Raw genomic sequence first — 22,881 nt, forward strand, 5'->3', positions numbered from 1 at the left:
ACGTACTATTTAAGCCACTATTTTTAAAACTTGTGCTAAGAACATGTGATCTCTTAAGTGACAATACAGCATTGTGGGCCAGAGGCACTGTGTTGTAGAAGTCTCTAGAACTTCTTACATAAACTTTATGCCAATTGAGCAGTAACCCCCCTATTTCCTCCTACCCTAAAGCCCACGGCAACCCCCATCCTACTGTTTCTATGGGTTTAGCCACTTTCGAGACCTCATAAGGGGCATCACGTAACGTTTGTCCTGTAACCAGCTTTTTGTACTTAGCGTAATGTCCTCTAGGTTCATCCATGTTGTCGAATACAGCAGGACTTCATTGATTGCCCGGAAAATGCAAATCGAAACCACCATGAGGTATCACCCCGCATCTGTTAGAATGGCTATTTAAAAAAAACCAATAGATAAATGTTGGCGAGAATGGAGAATTCTGAACCCTTGTACACCATTGGCAAGAATGTCAATTTCACCATGGAAAACAGTACGGAGTTTCTTTAAGAAACTAGACCTACCTACCATATAATCCAGCAGTCCCACTACTGGTGTATATTCAAAAGAATTGAAATTAGGATCTTGGGTTATCTACACTCCCCTATTCATTGAATCATTATCGAAAATAGCCAGGATTTAGAGATAACCTAAGTGTCCAGGGATGGATAAAAGTATGGTGTGTACATACAATGGAATATTCTTCAGCCTTAAAAAGAAAATTAAACCACTGATTTTGGAATAAGTTTTACACAGCAATAGCTAACTGATACAAGGCCGGAGATCACGGCTGGAGCTACCCCATGTGGAAGTGAAAGTAGGACCTAAGTGTCTCAATCCTGTATCTTGTATTTGAGGCCTTTCAGGTAAGAATGGATTCGATTACACTAAAGGCAATAGGAAGCTATAGAAGGTTGTGGAGCAGGAGTGTCTCCTCTAAGCACTGCCTTTCTGGAATCGGACTGTTCTAATCAAGACTCTTGGCTGCTAGAAACAGATGTACTCAAGTTGGCTCACATTAAAAAGCTATCTTAAGGGTGCAGATCTCACAAAATCTGTGGATAGGAAATGAAACGTCTGGGTCTGCCAGGAGCCAGAAAGCTGTCAGTGACAGATTACATTTCATCTCTGCACCCACGTGGTCTCTTTTCTACATCCCTGCAGCTCTGCTACATCCTGTCTGAATGGGAGAACAAAAGATGCTAGTCTTCAAGTATCTGAATACCTACTGTGTGCAAGGCCAGAACTTCTTCACTGGTCATTTTTCCCTTTTATGTCAATTCCTCATCCTTCCCTGTTCTGCACATGAAGAGCCCCAGAAGGCTATGTTTCCTAGGCTCCCTTGCCGGCTCAATTTGGTTGGGTACAACCAGTAGGAACATGAAAGGACAGAAACCAAAGCATTGCCTTTTTTCTTCCTCCTCCCACAAAGGGGAGGCAGGAGTCAGTGGTGAAGTACTGCCACAGCTTCACATCTAAGAACTTTGAGATCGCTGAGCACTCTTTTCAAGTGGTCCCTGTCTTGGTCCATAGATGGGGTAGCTTATAAACGAATTTCTTACAAGTACTTGGAAATCCAAGATGAACATACCAGGTTCCATGACTGGTGAGGGCCTGTTTCTTGTCTCATAGATGGCAACTTCTACCCTGTAAGGACCCAGCGAGGAGGGGCAAGGAAGCTTTCAGGGGCCTCTTATAAAGACACAAAGACTCCGACCTCATGACCTAGTCACCTTTCAAAGGCCCTATCTTCCAATACCATCTCATTGGGAGTTAAGATTTCAATGTAGGAATTTGGAGAGGACACCCTCATACCCACAGCTGTCCCCAATAGGATAAAGCCCAGTTGCTCAGGGTGGCCCCCTCATCAATAGCCCTGTTTAAATGGGAGGTCATCCCAGGAAGCATGACAGGGTGGGGAAATGAGGAGGGAAGACAAGCTTAATGGTACCCATATTCTTGCCTCAGTCTGGGATCTTTCAAAACAGACCCTGAACCAGTATGTTGGCCGAGCTGTTCCCAGGATGAGCTGGTCAACTCGAAACCCCAATGTAGAGCCTAAACATCAGCCTTGAAAGCCACCTGGTTTGTCTTGTGACCAGTTCTGATACCATCAGCGGCACGGGCTGACCATCCACTTTACACACAGAATCAGGTGCACTCAGGAGTTCAAAAAGGCAGAGGGCCACCTTGAGCCACTTAGCCCCGGCATTCCAGGCAGAGACTGCAGGACCCGCCTCCCACACGTGGAAGCCTTCAGAGGAGAATCTGGTCTCGCAGATTTAGAGATTGCAATCTCCTGCCTTGATCCTGGGCTTTTCCTTTTGGGACCCTCCCACTTTGCATTCTCTACCTGCTCTGAAGTTATTGGGGCCTGGTGTGAATTTAGGGACAATAAAACCATCAAAGGGCTTGGTCCTCAGATCAGTTGGGAAGTTTGCAATAAAGAAACATCCTGCCCAGGAAGGTGCGACTTCAAGGCCAGCTGATGAGACCTCAGAGGAGGCCTCCTCTGGGGAGTCAGGCAGGGTCCACACCTGGGACAGCTTAAGGTGCCATCTGTCCTGAACACAAGCAGATGCACCTTGTTAGCTGAAGCACTGATCCCTGTCTCTCCAGGGAGTTGGGAATAAGCCATTCCTTCCTCCCCGGGAGGTGCATCACAGTTGTCAATGTATCCGATGATGCATTAGAACCCACCTCTGGTACCTTCGTGGAAATTCAGATGCCCTTTCCCCACCATACACCTACTGGGTCAAGATTTCCACCCCCAGGGCCTAGGGACTTGACATCTTCCAAACAAGTTCCCCTGCTCCAAGACACCTTGGCCATCCTAGCACACATCTTATGTTTTTAAACTACTTGGCCCTTATTTCTCTCTAGTCTCTTAGAAGTCTTTGACTTTCAGCACCAAGTCCCTGAACTCATCCAAATGAGTGTTCTGCTCAGGGTGCTGGGGATGTTGAACATGAAGTAGGTGCTCCAGGTCACCCTTGTGAAGCTTCCTTTTACAGGCGAGAGCCGCTGATCACTTTGTTTTGCAGTGTGACCTCAGGTAGTGAGGAGACCTGGGAGGCAAAGCAGGGGAAGGGACAGAGTGGCAGGACCACTGTGTTACATAGTACCCTCAGCTCACACTCTGAGGATGGCTCACTTACATGAGGCCTGAATCAGGGGAAGTGAGCCGTGCAGTCAAGATGTGTTCTAAGAGCAAAAACCTGAAACAGGAACATGCTTAGTATGTTGAAGGACAGCAGTGGGTCCCAGTGTCTGCTGTTCTCTCCCACCTTCCCCTCCCCCCCCCCACTTATGAGGTTTCCTTTGCACACTTCTCTCCCTTCTTCCCACTGTTTCACCTAGCCAAGTCCTACTCATGTGACCTCTAGAACTCAACTCAGATGTCCACCTCCTCCAGAAAGCCCTCCAATGACACACCCACGCAGGGGCATAAAGGCCTGAACAGACCCCCATAAGGACACCTCTGAAGGGCCATCCCAGCCCCCAAGCTCCCCATGGGGTCAAACCACAGCTGCTGTTGGACCTATACCACACCTCTACTTCTGCCTCTCCTCCCTCCCACCTCCTTCCCCTCCTCCTGCAGGGCCTGAGCCCAAGGACACCCCCTAACAAACATCTCCTTAGAGGCTCTTTGGAAAACCTAAGATTCCCCAATGGCACCGAGTCCACTGTAGTAGCAGCTACAAACAGGTACAGTTGCAAGTCTCATTAGGACAGTTTATCCAGAGCATCCAACATGCCTGACAAGCTAATGAGGACTTGGCATGATCACATAGGTGCTCAGGAAATGCTCAGGTAACCTTCCCATTTTATAGATCAGGAAAAGGGCTGTGAGATGGTGAAGGGCTTGCATGAGGTTTCATAGCAGGTAACAAGCTCAGCCAGGATCTGACACCAAACCTACGCCCCGAGGCATTAGCGCCAGCTCCTGGTCTCTCAGCTGGTCTGTGGCCACCTCCCTGTGGACCTCAGGAGGGGCATTGACCTTGTCTCATTTACGTGGCCCCGGCGATCACATCAGTATCTCTTAAAAGATACCCGAGTCCCTGGGGTGGACATTATCAGCCCTAAGCTATTAGAGTTTCCTGAGTGCCAACTCATTTTACCCTAAAACCTTCTTAGTCTGGACATTAATTCCTTTCTGTGCTTCTCAGCAGAGCCCACAGACCACCACCCACTCTCCCACCTGGAGGACCTGTCCTCCAATTAGCCAGCACATTCTTTTTACAGAAGAGACCAAAGTCCTAGAGATGGAGGATGACTTGTTCAATCATAGAGGTTAGCCTATTCCAATGCTATCTCGAAGACACCAAGGTGCCTGTGCTTATGGGGACTTCATTGCATGAGAAAAGGGGGACGTGCTCCAGGGTCTGAGCCAGCACAAGTGTCCCTGTGCTTCTCTAGCCAACACTGTAGCTGAGAAAGCTTGGGGCCCAGGGTGGACATAAGTTGTAGGTCATTGGCAGGTCCTTTCTACTTAGTGTCAGGGGCAGCTCTGGCGTAGTGGGACCAACAATGGATCGAGGGTTCAGGATTTGAATCTACAGACTTTCTAGGATAGACTTGTGCCAGCTACTTATCCCAATTTACAGCTGAGAAGACTAAGGCTCAGAAGCTGTGTGATCCCTGCTCATCATCTGGCTGTCATGAGTAATAAGTGCCTCTGACTTACAGCTTTTATGAAGCACACATCCTTTTCTCAGCAACCCTGTCTGCAACTTTGAGGCTGAGCAGCTATAAAAGGTGTTGCCTCCCTCTCAGCAACGTGGAGTGCATGCAGGGAGGATCTTTCACACGTTGTAGGCACTACTGGGCCTTCTCCAGCAAGGATTCCCGAGTACGTTCTCTGTGCTGAACACAAGATTGACTTGCCCTATCCCTGTGTGGTTTGGGGAAGATCATCCTGAAGATAAGTCAATAATTAGACTAGCAGCACAGAAAAAGTATGGCTTTCAGGTCCGACAGATCTGCATTTGAAAGTTGGTCAGTTCTCTTAACAAGTTTTGTGATCTTGAGATTGTGACTTTTCTAAATCTTCGTATGAAATATATTCTTCTCCCACACCTCATCATTGGGATTTTGGAGCTGGGATGTTCTTTTAAGGCAAGTCACAATACAGAGTGCCAGAAAAAAACAAAACAAAACAAAACAAAAAAACAAACAAAAACAAAAACAAACAAACAAAAAAAAAACCCCAGCAGTCACTGTTTTTTCCTCCATGGATCTGCATGCACAGGGCTTGGGGGTGGGGCAGACAGCTCAACATGTCATCAGCTGGGGTAACCTGACTGAGCATTCTTGGGAGTGGATTCTTGAGCTATAGTCTCATAGCTGGTGAGCAGGTGCAGGGATATTGGCTCCTCCATGGGGAAGCTTGAGCTTCCTCACAGCATGGCAGTAGGGTTCTGAGTGCAAGTGTCCCGGAAGATGAAAGTATGAAGAAGCTATGTCACCTTTTATGATATAACATAAGTGATACTATCTTCCAAGGTTATCAATTCAGGTAGTGAAAGAGGCTGGTCCAGTTCTAAGGGGTGAGGATATAGATCCTACCTCTTGAGGCTTGGAAAAAAATGGGAAATAACATTATGATCATGTTTGGAAAACATGGTCTGCCATTTCTACCCATGTTCTGGCCCTATATCCATTTATCTACTTCCTCAGTTGAGCGGAGCTACCCACCCCTCAAGAATTTCAGTCTCTGCTGCTTTGCTTGTGGGCTGGGTCAGCATCTGCCTGGAAGCCCTGGGGATTTAAGGTCACCTCAGCCACCAGGAACCCTTGCCATCTTCTGCTTTCTGTGATTACCTTCTAAAATAAACTACTTGCACCCAAGTACCTGGGTTTTGCCAAAAGCAGACAAGGGTCTGAAGCTACACATCGAGTAAATTACCACCACCTGGCTTCTAGAAGAAGCCTAAACGTGGATGTACCTGTTTACTAAGACAACTCAGGTGCCTCAAGTCATGATGCCATTATGGTCACAGATTTGTTAGAGGGCTGTTGCTATCCAACATATCCAGGTTAAAAAGGATGCGTCATCTGAGGGTGTTGCTCAGATTCTCCAGTGAACTTGCTGGATTCTTGGATGGGGAGGACAGGTAAAAAAAAAAAAAAAAAAAAAAAAAAAAAGAGCTCCAGGTGACATCCTTGAAGGTGTACTACCTGAACCCCCTTTTCAAGAAAAAACTTCACATATATAGGGACAGCACATAGCTGCTGTAGCTTTGGGTTCCATCATGGCATTCATCCTGTCACTGTCGTCTCCCCAGGAAGCCCCAGCTAATGCCTAAGGACAGCAGGGGTACTGAGGTCTGGCTGGTTCTGCCTAATGTGGCACTGCTCTAATGAGCACTGCTTTGGAGCACCTCATTGGGGTTCAACTAAGACCTTGTCAGATCTGCATCCTGAGCTCAGCCTCTCCCTCCTTTGTCTTACACAGGTATCACCTACCCTCCCCATGAACTGTCCTGTTGGGTCCCCCAGTAAGCAATTGCTCACACAAACTGACACTCTCCAAGGACACAGCAGGTGGGGTACAGTGCAGAAAAGATCTCAGCGTGTGCAAATACATATGAGGGGGGTTTCAGACACCACCAGCTATGACACCCACACACCCAGCCTTAGCTCTAGGCCCTGGTTCAGCTCAGCCCTCTCCCCAGTTAGTTTCATGTCCTGCCCAACGTCAGGTGGCAACACCTTCCTAGGGAACCCCACTCCAGCCCCTCCCAAAGGATCTTTAAAACCTAATTGCTGACCCAGGGTGTGTTGGTGCCGAGTTTATCAAGAAGCTAAATGCCGGCATTCTTCCTTCAGCTCCCGAGCTAGAACCAACATAGACACTCCACTCCTTCTTTGTTACCCTAACTCCATCAGCAGGCTGACCAGGCCTGACCCCGGCGGAGGGCTCCCTCTGATTTATGGCTTCACCAACAGATGCAGTGGCACCGAGAACAGAGTTGGGCACCTGGTACCTAGGAGGAGGGTGGTTCAAGAGACATAGCAGCCACCCAGCCCCTCAGCTAGAGTTGGGGGCACAGTCTTCAGGGAAGAGACAAAGAGACAAGCTGGGGGCTTTGCTGGGTAGATGGGAAAGGGCAGAAGCCAAGCAATTTAGGGTAGGAATTGAGAGATTCCTTTCTACGTCTCCTTTCCTCTCCTGCTGCCCCCCCCCACCCCCGTTAGCTGACTCGGAAGAAGGGAAAAGCAATTCCAAAGCATATGTCCCTGGCATGACATAGTATGTGAGGTCTTACCCCCTCTTCCACTCATAGCCATCCATGATTATGGTAAGCCCTGCATTCTTTATTTTAGCATTATTGTGAGCAGAGTTCCCACTAAGTTTATACAATCATCCTTTTGGTTTTGCAGTAAGTTACATACAGAGAAGGACACAAATCACGTGTGTAGAGCTCAGTGAGTTTCAGAGTGAACATTCAAGTACATCCACAGTTATGCAAGTTATCCTTATGTTGTGACTTTAAGAAAATCTTTCTGGAAGACTCCCACAGGCTTCCCTCCCACATCTATAAAATCTCACGTGGTGCCTTCTGTTTTGTGGCGTTTTAACTACCTGATAGAGGATGATCTCAACACAGGGAATCAGAGCTGGTTACAGCACAGGGCCATTGCATTAGTGGACGACATAGTTGCTAACTAGAATGAAGGGTAATCCTCTGGCATCACAGCACACGTGAGGGAGGCAAAACATGGAAGTGAAGACAGTTTGCTCTTGACTACAGATCTAGGCAAATCCAAGTTCAAATCTTATCTCTACCAAGTGCTAGGCCCAACTTTAGGTATAACTGTTATGTTCAGTTTCCTTTACTTTACTCGATTTGCACAAATCCGCAAGGTGTATTTATTGCAGTGCTGGGTACCAAGTGGGGTGACCACGTGGGTACCCAGGTATATGCCTACTGTCTTGGCATCTCCTCTGGGACCCAGATGGAAGTTACCAGGAAATGTTCTCAGGACCTGCCAGTGGGGATCCTTCCACTCCAGGAAGTGCAGCCAGGGAGAGAAGCAAGCACACAAGGGCATAATATCTAGCAAAGTCCCTCAGTCAACCTCTGGAGATAGTATAAGTCATCTCAAGTGGGTCTCATGGTTGTGAGGGAGCTGGAATATTCACACCTCTGCACCCTTTTTCAGTCGTTGGTCAAAACACTTCTGGTTCTCCATGTGTGCCACTAGAGCAGTCTGAGGTCTTTCAACAGTAATAGGCTGACCATGAAGAGGGAAAGTGCTTTGGGAACCAGTAGGCCTGAACATGGTAAAGAGAACTCAAGGGATACGTAGAGAGAGCCCTGAGCATCTGCCCTGAGCATCTCGCCTATGGAGAACATGCCACAGCGATTGAAAATGCTTCTAAGATGCTCGCTAACTCTGCAGTGGCCTCTTCACTAACAGGAATTGAGAAGCCAGATCTCTACACCTTCAGCCTTTTAAGCCATGGATTAGTTACACCTTCTTGCATGTGGCATTCGCAGTACAGAGAACCACAGCCAAAGAGCTACGTTCCAGTGAAAATTAAGCAGGAGTATTCTTACTGCAAGACTGGGTACTTAAGTTTTCAGTCTTCATTGTTGGCAAGGGGACTTTAATGCAGCAGCATTGAACTTGAAAAACAGGAATGGAGGCCCCCCAGGAGGCATAGCATTATTGGCAGCAAGTGGCAAGATCAGAAAGGACAACTATTGGGCATGGTGTGGAGAGAATCTCCTTGTGGCTAGGTCAGGCAGACCACGATAAAAATAGAGTCTCCAAGTATGCAGGGGCCACCCTAGTGCAGAGTGCACCAATCGTAGGGAGAACCATATACCACTTCAGGTGCCAGAAATGGTCCATCCTCATAGTTGAGCTCAGACTTCCTGCTGTCAAGCCTATCTCTTGGCCTGAGTGGCCATGCTCATTTGGTTTGCCTCTGAAGATCTATTCTACTATTCTTCACCATGTCCTGTGCATAACGAAGATCACCCCTGGTTGTATTCACCTGGAAGACAGCAAGAGCCAGTAGATGTAGTGAGAGACACCAGAAGGTGATGGAAGACAAGTGGAGAGAGGTTGGGTACTTAGTTCCTTTCTCCTCCCCTCCCTAACCAGTGGCTGCATAACTTTCATGACCTAGGCTTCCATGGTGACCTTCACTCAGTTCTGTGAGCACCTGTTATACTTCCCTTGCTCTTTCAGTTCTGGGAGGGGTGGAGTGGTGACAAAGTCATGAGACTACAGCAGAAGAGCACGCCAACATCTCTTGTTGGTTCTTTTAGCCCTGCCCATGCTCATGGTGCAATCATCTGAGATGGGATTCTGTTTCCTGTCAATTTGTATTGAGGATTAAAAGCAGGTAATATGCGTACTGGTGAGGGAAGACATGAGATGAGCTGACTCCTACAAATAGGTGAGAGTTCACAGGCCAGTAGACCTCCCAAGGACAGGACACCACTGTGTGAAGTAGCTGGGACTTGAAGGCCCCCTCTTTCCACTTGGACCAGGATATAAAAGCTTTAGTACACAAGGACGTCGTTCAGGAATCAGACCCAAGGAGCAAGAATCACATGCATTGAAGTGGAGTTGTGCTTTTAAGAAAGGACTTTCCTGTAAAGAGGAGTTAGGCTCAGGGAAGGGCTCATCTTCTGGTGAGAAGTTCACGTTCATGCCCCTTCGCGCAAAGGCAAGTTGACCTCAATGAGGATCCCAGACCAGCGTGGGAAGGCTTCTGGGCAGAGAGCCAGAGGAGCATTTTGCTTGTAGTAAAAATCTACATTTAGACATACTAAGGGCTATTCTAGGGCCCCTTGGGACAATACAGGATGCCCTAGGTTCTGTGGAGGGGGCTGATGTCACCCCTAAGGTCACAAGTATTTCCAGCAAGTCTTCACTACTAGGAACTTGGTTCTATGGTCTCAGGAGTATCCCAGTAGACATCGTTCCATTGCATTCATGCAGGGACAACCAAAACCTGAAATCCTTGTATCTAAGTTTCTTCTGTTCCTTCTCTCTTCCCATTAGAGCACAGACACCAAGAAATTATTAAGTGAGGGCTGTCTCTCCACTTCTGGAGAATTGTACTATATCCCCTCAAATATTCCTAAGACAGCAGAATTTCAAATGATGCTGACTATTCGACATTTCACTATCAACTACACTATCTCATTAGCAAGAACCAAGAAATTGTCAATAAGGAACACATTCAATCTGACAATCATTAAAAAGGCTAAATACTCAATACAAAGTTTTTTGTGTGAAGTGAATAACTTCTTTCATAACAAAGTATTTATTTTTATTATACTACCCGATTCTTGTTATTTGCTTTATTTTTTTTACCTCCTTAAAGGAGCTGATGGCAACTTAAAGTTTTTTGAATTTATTTTTATACGTTTTATAAAAATTAGTTTTGTAAAATATGTTCTTTGTCTAGTGTATCATGGTTCCTTAAGATAAATATATCAATTTATGCTGATAAAGGTAACAAAATATTCGTGTGTAATATTCAGTTTCCACTTGTGGAATCTTGAATCCTCTTACTATTCTTTCCCATCTGCTCATGCCTTTTGAAAGAATTAAGCCTTTTCCACCCGAGTAGCCTCAGAGATGGCGAGACACGAGTCCATTTCAGGACAATGGGCAGCAGCTGTGGTAAAGCCTTAGCCATAGCCAAGCCTGGCCAGCTACTTTAGTAGGGCCCCTATGCTAATCCTTGAATTTTAAGGTTCAAAGATGTAATTCGCTTTTTATTAATAAACTTTGTATTTCTGGAGTTCAAGTTCACAGCAAAAGTGAACAGAAAGCACACAGAGTTCTCAGATACCTCATCTCCACAAGCACACAATCTCTCCCACTGTCGTCATCCCATACCAGAGTGGAATATTTGGCACAATTGATGAACCTACATTGATATTTCATTATCACCCAAAGTCCATAGTTTACATTAGAGTTTACATTAGGGAAAGATAAACTGTTCTTCTGGAGTCTTTGATTTTTAAGTCCAATATCTCCCTTCTGTACAGTTCGTTTTGAAAGCACACATTCACATGCATTTTAGACAATTAGAATGCCTTCAAGCTCAGAGGCTTGTCTTCTGAACTCTCAGGGGGTTGTGTTCTTGCAGATGGGTCATGGTATTTCTGCATGTATTCCTTTGAATATAGGAAGATGGTCTCAAACTTAAATCTAAGTTTGGCAAGAAGTTACTGGTTATGTTTGATTCAATGTCATGACCTGGCCTTCAGAGAAGCCAGTACATTGGTTAACAAAGGACTTCTGAGAAGTCTTACTGGAAAGAGACATTCTGATCATGGATTCTCCTTATGTCTACTTAACTAGGGTTTTGGAAAATTCCATGGAATGAAGATGTGAAATAGGTTGAATGATCTAGTCAGTACAACCAGACCAAGACTGAGGGTCTAAAAGCTCTAAATCCTAATAGGCTCACAGAACTACATTGAGGATGATAGATGCCCCAAATGCCTATAGTAGAAGCAAACAGATAACATTAATTGAGTAAGTAGGAATCTGATCCTAGATCCCAGCCTTTGAGCTCATCCTTGACACCTATCCCAGAATTAGGTTTGATGCCATGTGGCTTCCCAAGAAGAGCCATGAAGTGTCTTTTTGGAGGGATGCCACTTTAACCTAATTGGCAAGTAGAGGTCGTTTGAAGGTGTTTTTACTGTATCTCATCCTAGGATCACATCCTACACACTTGAGTTAAATTGGTCTTTGTAGCCCAGGTTCTGGTGCAATTATAAGCCAACATATAGGACAGACCAGAACCACAGGATGATCCACCTCCTCCTGCCAATCTCTTTTGCATTAGTCCCAATTCTTTGATTAGGTAAGGCAGCAGCACGTACCAGGTCAGTTTGAGACCAGGAAAAACCCACAAATGCAGATATCTTAGTTTTCTTGGCCATCAACATCAGATCAGGCTGGTCGCCTCATGGGCTCTCATGCAAGATGCTTCAGGGACTTGTAAGACCATATAATAACTCTACAGGAAATATGCTCTCCAAGGAAGAGGTCACACTTCTTCAATAGCGCTGTGTTTTTCTCAGTGCATTTCACTCTTTGAGATAAGCTATGATGTCCTATTGGATTAGGTTTCCAACTATTAACTAGGGCCTCTAGCTGTACTCTTAACCCCACGTGGCACAGGTAACTGAGTGGCATGTGGGGATCCAGGCACTGAAGGGTATGAACTGAGTGGGCTTGTTGAATTCTCTCCCAGGGACCCACTAGCAAAATTTGTGCCTCCCATCCCCACATACTTAGTCTCTGCTAAATCAGAGGTCCTTGCTACAGGGTAGGGGATATTTCCACTGTAGTGCATGATGAAGCTAAGCAGTGTCAGATGCAAAGTGACCAGGCACAGGCTGAGCAACTTGAAATGCTTTAGAATCTAGAGCTTAGTGTTGACACGATACACATGGAGAAGTCTACACCTGACCTCATGTGTCAGGTCAATCAGAACAGAGGCATGATTCAGTGTCCCCAGTTGAAAAAGACCCTCCCAGATCCCTTCAGCTGTGATCTTTTCTGCACATGCCCAATTTTGGTCAAGTTACTGGTTACTTTGTCTTAAAAGGTCACACTGTAGACCCGCAATATTTCTAGAACTTAAGTTTCCAGGCCTGTATGCTCACAATAAGAATAAAGCCTTGAACAGCTAAGACAGACCACACTTCCCACTGGCAACCTGAGAAGAGATCTGTTTTCATAGGAGCCCTCCTCACATACTATCTGGTACTGTCTGGAGAACTTGACAATCTCGCAGGCTCAGCAAAGAACTGGCTGGCTGCTGCTCTCCAAGCTAAGCTCATCTAGGATTTCAGTAGAATTGGGATTAGAGGTCTGCTCCTCAGCAGGGGTTCAGGGTTTGAGGTCTGCATGGGAGCAGGTGCAGAGAGCCATGCACGTTTCTAGTGAAATAGTATTGGATTCTGTAGTTGATTTTAACCCAGAGTCAGGACAATCTATTTCTGGACCTACGGTTAAGCAAAACTACATGTGGTCAAGTGAACTCAAGAGTAGAGGGTGGGAAACATGGGCAGGTTTTAGAAACGTCTAGATTGACCCTTCCAATGGATAGCCTGATCCCGAGCAACCTGGGACCTACAGCTATACGAGGAAGTGGAGAAGTAATGCTATGTCTTGTTTATGCCATTCCCCAAGGGAAAAGACTTGGAAATGCTTCCGACCAACAGGGAAACACATTCAGGGCCACTACAAACATTTTGACTCCTTCTCAGTCTGACCCTGTCAACGCAAGTGGTTCATCTTAAGATAAACCATAGAGTAGTTTGAGAAGCAAAGACCTATTTAGTTCCAGACCTGGGCTACACAGACAATGACATGAGGGTTTAGCTGGCAGTGACCAGTTCCGCGTGTTTTAACTTTCTAGTTCATAATTAGCAAAGTTGTATTGGCTTGATCTTTTGCCTCATCTCATCATTTTAGGTGAGGTTTAGAGGCTGGAATTAGAAGCCAAAACACTGCAGGCAGTCTTCTGTTAAGGCTTAACTTAGTGACATCTTTGCTGGTCAAATCCCTGGACCACTCCAGGAGGTTACGGGGGCTGAGGGGAATAACTGGCCATCTCACGAATCTCCCATCTTGTCAGGGTTACCATAAGCTGGCGTCTTCTCTGGGTCCCAATATCTACTGTCAGAGTATGTTAACAGCCATTGCTATTTAATGTTACCCCAGAAAGTGAGAATTAAGATTAGGAAAAAGACTTGATGCAAATTTTCCTTCACCCTCGGTTAAGAGTGTATATCTAGGTATCTGACTTGCTGCTGATGCCTAGTTTTAATAAAGTTGTACAGAACTATGTCTGTTGTTCGTATGTTTAGAGCTCAGATCCTCCCTCAAGACCATTCCGTACCAAAAAGGAGCCAGGACAACTCAGAATACTGAGTAAAATCTCATGAGAAAAATGCTTGGAGGCTTAAATAGCATCCTAGGTGGTAATGCTTCCATGTAAGTTTAATGTTTAGAGAAATTATTAAATACTCATGTGATTTCAATTTCATTGCAAGATTTCTAGCTTCAGATCAGGGAGAATAGTCTACTTCATCCCGTGTGTCAGCTACCATCTCCCATTGTGATTGGGAGGATAGCCCTCAAAGGGCATCCTGTGGTGACTGAGGTCAGTCTTCAAAGAAGAGAGGGACAATGTGGCTCACACGACCTGGTCCTTTGGGGTGTCCTCTGCCATCTTCCATCGCTGGGCCAAGTAGACATTCCGGAGTTGCCCTGCCCTCCTTCTATAGGGCAAACCCCACTTGGTATTAGGAATCACTGAGAATTGCAGTGCAATGAGGCTTCTAAGTTTCAAGCTAACAGAACTATTTTCCATCTCCCTTCATGTAGTTTCAAAGACCATTAGAAACAACTGTTCAGATGTCAAGTTTCTACTTCTGTAGTCTCCACAGCCACCCAGCCTTCCCATGGCAAGCCAATGAGGTGCTTTAAGAGATGGCACCAGCTCTTAGACACCAACGGACAGAAGCAGGTGTAGAGACTGCAAAGATTTATATCCCCCCCATATCAACAGAGATGGGCAAGGAACATTCAGGAAGAACCTCAAGGAGCAGCAGTTCAGCAATGCCCCTATAAAGGCTTGAGGCAGGAATAGAGGCTCTTAAGTTTAACCCTTCCCCTTCTCCAGGCTCCTGCTGAAACCTTCAGTCCCAAGGCCTTGCAGATATCACACCTTTAAGATCAGTAGTGACCGGAGAGGTTGAGTTAATACAATGTCTGGCTCAAGATGGCATGTGTTGCATGGTGGACATCTCCATGGAGAAACAGGTGGTTGGGTTCGCTTAAGACTTGTCAGGTAACTAGACCAATCCAGCATCAAGGGAAAGATTCTTCTAGAAGTAGTTACCTACATGCAGTCCCTCATCCCCCAGAGGAAGAAGGCAGTATATTCTGCTTGGAAACCAGGTTTAGTAAGAAAACTCAGTGAGAACAGAAGGAGCCAGGTACGAATAGCCAGAAGGGCACTCAGGTGAGGCTACAACCAAGCTCACAATTGCCACTGCGGAGTCCAACAAGGTCGAATTCCTGCCTGTTCAGAGTTGGCCCCAGTGATTGACAGGCACTTATCCTAACCCCAGTCCTCAGTGCCACACAGACATGGGAGAATAGACAACTTCACCTTCTCTGGGTTCCAGCTTGAGATTCTTCTCCCCACATCCATAGTGGCTCTTGCTCAATGACCCAGAATAAAGAAACTCACAAGGAATAGAAAAACGTGCCCATTTGTTCTACAAGTATAGATCAGAGGTGGTTTTGAATAGAGGAGGAGCATGTTAGATGTCAACATGGCCATGCAGCCAGAAGCCATGCCAAGCGTGGAACAGTCTGCAGGATGGTCAGCCATCTTTTTCAGGAGTATATGATGGGGAAAAAGGAGCCTAGTTTTTAAAGGACAAAAGACAAACACCATGTGTTGACCTTATTGGATCCCGATTTAAATGACCTATTCAAACAAGACACAGGTGACAGTTTGCAAACTAATGGGTGATTGAAAAATTAAGTTTTGAGGTATAATATAGGTTGTGATGATTAAAGGGCCCTTTAGATGTATACTACAATTTTTATGCCTTGAATACACGTTGGTCTGAAGTTGGCTTTGAGGGACTCAGGGGAAGTACGTGGGGGCACTCATGAAACAATGATAGCCACGAGTGATAACTGTTGCATATGGGCACGTACAGGTTAGAACTACTGCCTAGTTTGACATGTGTGAAGACTTCTAAAAAATCTTCCAGGACACCCAAAAGGCTAGAGAAGCTGTAGCTCACACAGGTTCAGTGACTATAGAAAGATGTTTCTGGAGGCCTGTGCTAGGCTATGTCATTCCTTACTTCAAGGAAAGGATTTCTACAGAGTTATAGAGTTTAAGACTTGTATTCTACCCGAAGTTTGACCTTGGCCAGTCTAAATGCTTTTGCTCTTTTAACCAGTAAGAAAATATCCATAGGCCAGGTGGGGGCTCTTGTGCATCAGAGCAAGCCTGCCTTTATATCAGAAAGTTGAGACAAACTGAAGTTTGTCACTCCATTGACATTCTCCATCAGATCTGTCTCACACAAGTGATCCAGTGGCAACAAGATGACTCCCTAGCCAACAGGTGGGGGAAGCTACAAGCCAGGACAGTACTGACACCAGCAGGTGCCCTACAAGGCTGGGAGGCTCCCATCAAATCTGCACAGTCAGGGAGATCCCAGAGTCCAGGAGAAGAACCAAGCGAGGAACAGTGGTGCACGGAGGATGCATCAATTGATCCCTGCATTTCCTCCAGGACAGACATCTATTCATGCCCTGAGTTACCAGGTCATTTCCCATTCGAGAGCCACTCAAGCAGGCCAAGGCAGCACTTAGCAACTGCATAGGCCAAGACCAAGGCAGCTGAAATCACACACCACCTACCAGGCATGTGGTGACAAGGTGCAATGCATCAAGCGCCAAGTGCCAGGGCAACATCAGCGGGCTGGTGGATAAGACCAGAGTGAAAGACAGGGTGATTCTGGCACCAGAAAGGGGACTGGGCAAGTGGGCTGGTCGGACCCAGGGGCTGCTTCTTCAGAAAGACTTTGGACAGCTGTGGTACCACTTAGCCCCTCTGACCTGAATCAGCTACTCATCCAAAGAGCTACCTGGTACTGATGACCTGGCAGAACTCATGGGCATCCAGGGACAACTAGAAGTTGGATTGAATCCAGCGATATAGAAGCTCGAAGAGACATAGACCCTCTTGGCAGATGAGGAATGAGCTATGGAAAAAGCTTAGAGACCGAGAGTTCCAGCCCCTGGGCGAATAGAAGGATGTGCAAGAGTAAGGACTTGCAGCACAAGACCCTCACGATAGAGAGGTCAAGAACCTCATCAGGGAAGGTATGAGAGCTGTGGACCCAGGCAGCTGTAGAGGTGCAACTCCTTGAACATCCCAGCCCAGTGAGGGATGGGCAGGAGTTCCTAAGGCGGCAGGCGCCGGAGCTGCAACAGCACACAGCTGCACTAGAGAAAGAACAGCAGCTGTACTCCAGAAGCATCCAGGGAAGAGCCTGAAGCTGCCAAAGGAGCAGGTTGTGGACACTTTGCAGATTTCATGTGGAATCTGGACTTGAAAACAGCCCACAACACAGACACGACCACAGCTACTTAGAGGATGCCATGACCAGGAAAAAGGCTGAGCTGAGCCCTTCCAGCTGCCCAGCCCTGCTTTGGGAAGTGGAGATGCAGCAGTCAAATGAGGACCAGGGTTGAAAATCAGCAGCGACCCCCCAAACAAACCAACACTCACCAGAACACACTTAGTTCTAGCACTCAGAATTCTAACAGTTCCTATTTTTGGAAGAATTCTTTTTGTCAACCTCCACTTCTGAGTATGGATAATTCAAGAGGCATGGAGTGGAACCCCCAGAAGTCTGGGGAAGAAAGTAGAAATTCCAGATTTTAACAAGTGCAGGTAGAAACTGGAGGATTAGCAGGCTGCTGACCAAGCACAATTGCATTACTGGGAACCTCGGCAAAGGGGACCAAGTGAAACATCTGAGAAGGATGACAAAGTTCTGCCCAAGGGTGTCAGCAGACACAACAAAAACCCAAAGCCCTAGCAGAAAATATCGATTCCTCCATCACCCTCTAAACTGCCACCCAATTAATCCGTTTCACTGGGACATTGTAGAGGCCTGGTGCAAACAGTTAAAGCTAAGCACCCGAGGCCAGAGTTTACAAGCACACGGTGACCATGCTAATCCCAATCAGAAGGGCATTCCCGGGACAACTAAAGAGGCCAAGATTCAGAAATCCCCACAAAGATGATCAGCTGGACAAGAACGAAACGTCCTTGAAAAGTCTTGAGCAAACGATGTATTCTGAAGGGACTGATCCTTCTGCAGTAGGTCCTCCCTCTGCAGAGGGGTTGTCTGTCCTGGAGCGTCTGCCTCTCCTAAGGGAGTTGAGCCAGTTGTGACAACTTCTGCCTTGGAGGCTTTGCTGGCCTCCTCGGTCAGAACTGCAGTAAAGGCCGGGTCACCCACGGAAGCAGTGGCATCTCTGTAGGACTGATACCCGGTGGTGTGGTCCACGGGAGACGTCTCCCTGCAGACAGATGCTGGGTTCACCTTTTATTTCATGCTGGACAAGACTGGGTTCCCGAAAAGCAGGAAGGGAGAGAGTGCATTCTTCCTTCTTGCAATTTTCTACCCCTCCATCTTAAAGACATATCAGGCCCCAGGTGGTCGCAGGAACAGGGTCTTAGGAGTTTCCAGTGGGACTAGAATACAAGAGGACACATCTATGGTTGTCATGGCAAATAGGCTGGAGAGTCAATTCCATGGTGTTACAGACAGCTGAACTCTGGTCTCCACCCAGGCTCACAGGCCATGCAGACTGGTGGGTCACAGATGTGACCCCCTAGTTGTGCCCACTTCTCCATGGGTTGGAGTACAGAAACTTGTTTCAAATGGAAAGACATTCCACAAGTTACTGTTAATTTTAGTTGGTAATAAGGCAGCTAAACATTTGGTAATATGAATGACTTTCTGAAATAAGCTGTGGAAGTCACTTCTAAGTGGGAACTTGTTCAACTTTTTCAAGCATTATGAAGGAGTTCAATAATGTAGCACTTTAAAGCAAAGATAGGCTGTTCATTCTCCTTCCTTCCCCAAAACACATGGTTTTTTAGTATACAAGAGTTTTAGTACCCTGAGACTTCTGGTGTAACTAAAGGATAAAACACAAGATACTTCGTTAGTATTATTTCTACTTGTAATTGTGTTTATTTCTGCTCCTTAAAGTGTTTAAGGTTGTTTTCCCATCATGAACATGTAAGTGTGAATGTAAAATAGTTCATCTCTCGTGTTTAGGGGACCATATTCATTGCATGCTTCTTAAAGTAAGATTAAACCAAAAAGCATGATTTCCTCTCACAAGGTTTTTGAGACCACTCCGAGACGTGATATGCAAAAGGTTTCTCTTGAAATAAGCACAAAAAGCAGCCACATACGTTTACTATTTTCCTCCTGAGTATATTTTTTGTGTACTTTCTAATTTATAGTCCTGTGAGTCTTAGAAAAGATTTTTCACTGGTCTTAGCACAGTCTCCAACATTGCCATTAACACAATACTGTCTAGTTATTAAGAACAGGGAATTTTCCCCCCTCCAATGAAGATACCAATGAAGTAACACTCTGGCAAGAGAGGTGGAGTAGGAGAGTTTGTAACCATCATGATATGGATTTAATACGTTTGGGCAAGAATGTTCAATGCATGTTAGAGCAAGAGGAAAGTCTGGAAAGCAGACTATTTTTGTGGTCTCAGTGTTGTTCACCTACTGGTTGTTAGTCAGAATTCCACAGTAATACACATTTTACAGGAAAAATTCTAACAGTTCTATCTGATCCTTTGCATCAGACATTGTTCAACTAGATCTATCCAATCCAGTGCAAGTAAGGCTCTGTTGTAGACTGAGAAGGTATTTTCTTTGACACAAACTGAAATTCAGAAAAAGCTCCCAGAGGTTTCAGGTCTATGAAGGGGACATGTTAGAATTTTAAGGTGTGGAGATGAAAAGCAGTAAATTGGCCCTGGGTGCTCCGTCTCTGGAGCCGGCGGCAGGCGGACCGGTGCACCGCAGGGTCATCTAAAAGAAAAAGAAAGAAGTAAACTGCATACGTCCTGAACATTGCTGGCTCTGCCTTCCCCTAGGTGTTGCTGAAAACGTCAGACTCAAGTCACGAAAGCAGCATGAAGAATTTCTGTGAGGAGGAAATAAATGACGAGGGAGGTGGGATTTTGACATTGGTTCCATTTGACGAATCAAATACAGAACAATTAGAATCAACTCTTTCTTCAACTTCTGATGGCAAATCGAACAAGCCTAGGAAACTCTAAAGTTCATGTACCTCCAACAAATGAACAATTCGAAGCTCCCCCAAAAGCTAGACGTAAAGCACCAATTTTTCCTTTGGCAACCATTTTGCCTCCCTTTAATAACGTACATAGAGACGCTTTGCAGAACTGGTGCCAACAACTCAATTTGAGTACTGACAGCAAGAAAACAGTTTTTCTGAGGCAGCACGAGTATCCTGAACAGAGATATGACATTCTTAAGACATCAAAGTACCTAGATTACAGCCATATTCAAGGACACACAAGACAGGGACCAAGAGAGCAAGGACCAGGAGAGCAAAGCTTCAAGAAGTTTGCCAGATGAGGAACCAGCAGAGACTAATTGTTGAAGTGACATGGTCACCTCGGCCATCTTCGTTGGCATCGTGGGGAAGGATTGCTGCAAAAGTTGTCCAGCCTAAGGCTGCAAATTCGTGTTCTATTCCCGCTTCTGCTGAGGCCTTTTTGACACAAGCCTTTGGCGTCAGGTGGTGTGTGGTCCATGGCGAAGCTCTCCCGGCAGACACAAAGGGTAGGGTCACCTGCAGTTTCGTGTGGGTCAGGCCTGGGTGCCTGCCACTCCCAGGAAGATGATTTCTCTCTTCCTGTTACCAGCCTGCCATTTCCCATCTCTGAGCCTGGAAAATGTGTTATGCCCCGACCGTGCCGAGGAGAATAGGAAGATAGTGAAAGCGTTAATGACAACGGAGAACATACTGGTTTGAACACAATGTTGGGACCAGAATATGCCACCTCAGAGTAAATACTATTTAAGCTGAAGTCAATTGAGAAGAAAGATACAAGAGAAACTCCCTGCCTTCCCACTATTTGCAGAGATGCAGGGCAAAAATTCACAAAAGTCTCTCAGTTGCTTCGCTCCCTGGAAGGGCAATGGTGGAGAGCCCGTAAGTTGACTCACATCCCATTAGTCGCTATTCTGTGTCCCAAGTATCCCAAGTGTCTCCTCATACCTGGGGTGCAGATTTGTGAAGTGTTTAGCCATATAGAGTATCATTTGGTTTTGTTTTAATAGACTTTCTTTTAATCAATTAGAGGTTTACAGAACATTTGCGAAGTACAGAGTTCCCAAATACTCCCATACACACCGTTGAGCCTCCCCCTTCACTTTCCTGTGTCTTTCACATCATGCTTTAGTGTGCTACAGTTGTTACAATTGAAAAGTCAGAGCCGGGCATGGCAACAGGCAACTGTAGTCCCAGCTATTAGGCAGGCTGAGGCAGGAGGATTGCTGGAGCCCAGAAGTTCCAGGCTGCTGGGTGCAATGATCTCGCCTGTGAATAGCCACTGCACTCCAGCCTGAGCAACACAGTGAGACACTGTCTCTGGTAAATAAAGTTAAAGAATGAAAAAAAGAATTTTACGGTGTGCTCATTCACAATTTCAGTGCAGATTTGATAGGCAATCCGGACTTGAAGATAGCCCCCCCCCAGACAGGGCCACAGCTACTTAGAGGATGCCATGACCAGGAAATAAGGCTGAGCTGAGCCCTTCCAGCTGCCCAGCCCTGCTTTGGGAAGTGGAGATGCAGCAGTCAAATGAGGACCAGGGTTGAAAATCAGCAGCGACCCCCCAAACAAACCAACACTCACCAGAACACACTTAGTTCTAGCACTCAGAATTCTAACAGTTCCTATTTTTGGAAGAATTCTTTTTGTCAACCTCCACTTCTGAGTATGGATAATTCAAGAGGCATGGAGTGGAACCCCCAGAAGTCTGGGGAAGAAAGTAGAGATTCCAGATTTTAACAAGTGCAGGTAGAAACTGGAGGATTAGCAGGCTGCTGACCAAGCACAATTGCATTACTGGGAACCTCGGCAAAGGGGGACCAAGTGAAACATCTGAGAAGGATGACAAAGTTCTGCCCAAGGGTGTCAGCAGACACAACAAAAACCTAAAGCCCCGGAAGAAGATATTGATTCCTCCATCACCCTCTAAACTGCCACCCAATTAATCCGTTTCACCGGGACATTGTAGAGGCCTGGTGCAAACAGTTAAAGCTAAGCACCCGAGGCCAGAGTTTACAAGCACACGGTGACCATGCTAATCCCAATCAGAAGGGCATTCCCGGGACAACTAAAGAGGCCAAGATTCAGAAATCCCCACAAAGATGATCAGCTGGACAAGAAGGAAACGTCCCTGAAAAGTCTTGAGCAAACGATGTGTTCTGAAGGGACTGATCCTTCTGCAGTAGGTCCTCCCTCTGCAGAGAGGTTGGCTGTCCTGGAGCGTCTGCCTCTCCTAAGGGAGTTGACCTAGTTGTGACAACTTCTGCCTTGGAGGCTTTGCTGGCCTCCTCGGTCAGAACTGCAGTAAAGGCCGGGTCACCCACGGAAGCAGTGGCATCTCTGTAGGACTGATACCCGGTGGTGTGGTCCACGGGAGACGTCTCCCTGCAGACAGATGCTGGGTTCACCTCTATTTTCATGCTGGACAAGACTGGGTTCCCAAAAAGCAGGAAGGGAGAGAGTGCATTCTTGCTTCTTACAATTTTCTACCCCTCCATCTTAAAGACATATCAGGCCCCAGGTGGTCGCAGGAACAGGGTCTTAGGAGTTTCCAGTGGGACTAGAATACAAGAGGACACATCTATGGTTTTAATGGCAAATAGGCTGGAGAGTCAATTCCATGGTGTTACAGACAGCTGAACTCTGGTCTCCACCCAGGCTCACAGGCCATGCAGACTGGTGGGTCACAGATGTGACCCCCTAGTTGTGCCCACTTCTCCATGGGTTGGAGTACAGAAACCTGTTTCAAATGGAAAGACATTCCACAAGTTACTGTTAATTTTAGTTGGTAATAAGGCAGCTAAACATTTGGTAATATGAATGACTTTCTGAAATAAGTTGTGGAAGTCACTTCTAAGTGGGAACTTGTTCAACTTTTTCAAGCATTATGAAGGAGTTCAATAATGTAGCACTTTAAAGCAAAGATAGGCTGTTC

This window comes from Eulemur rufifrons, chromosome 21 (genome assembly GCF_041146395.1).
Source record: "Eulemur rufifrons isolate Redbay chromosome 21, OSU_ERuf_1, whole genome shotgun sequence".
Lineage (NCBI taxonomy): Eukaryota > Metazoa > Chordata > Mammalia > Primates > Lemuridae > Eulemur > Eulemur rufifrons.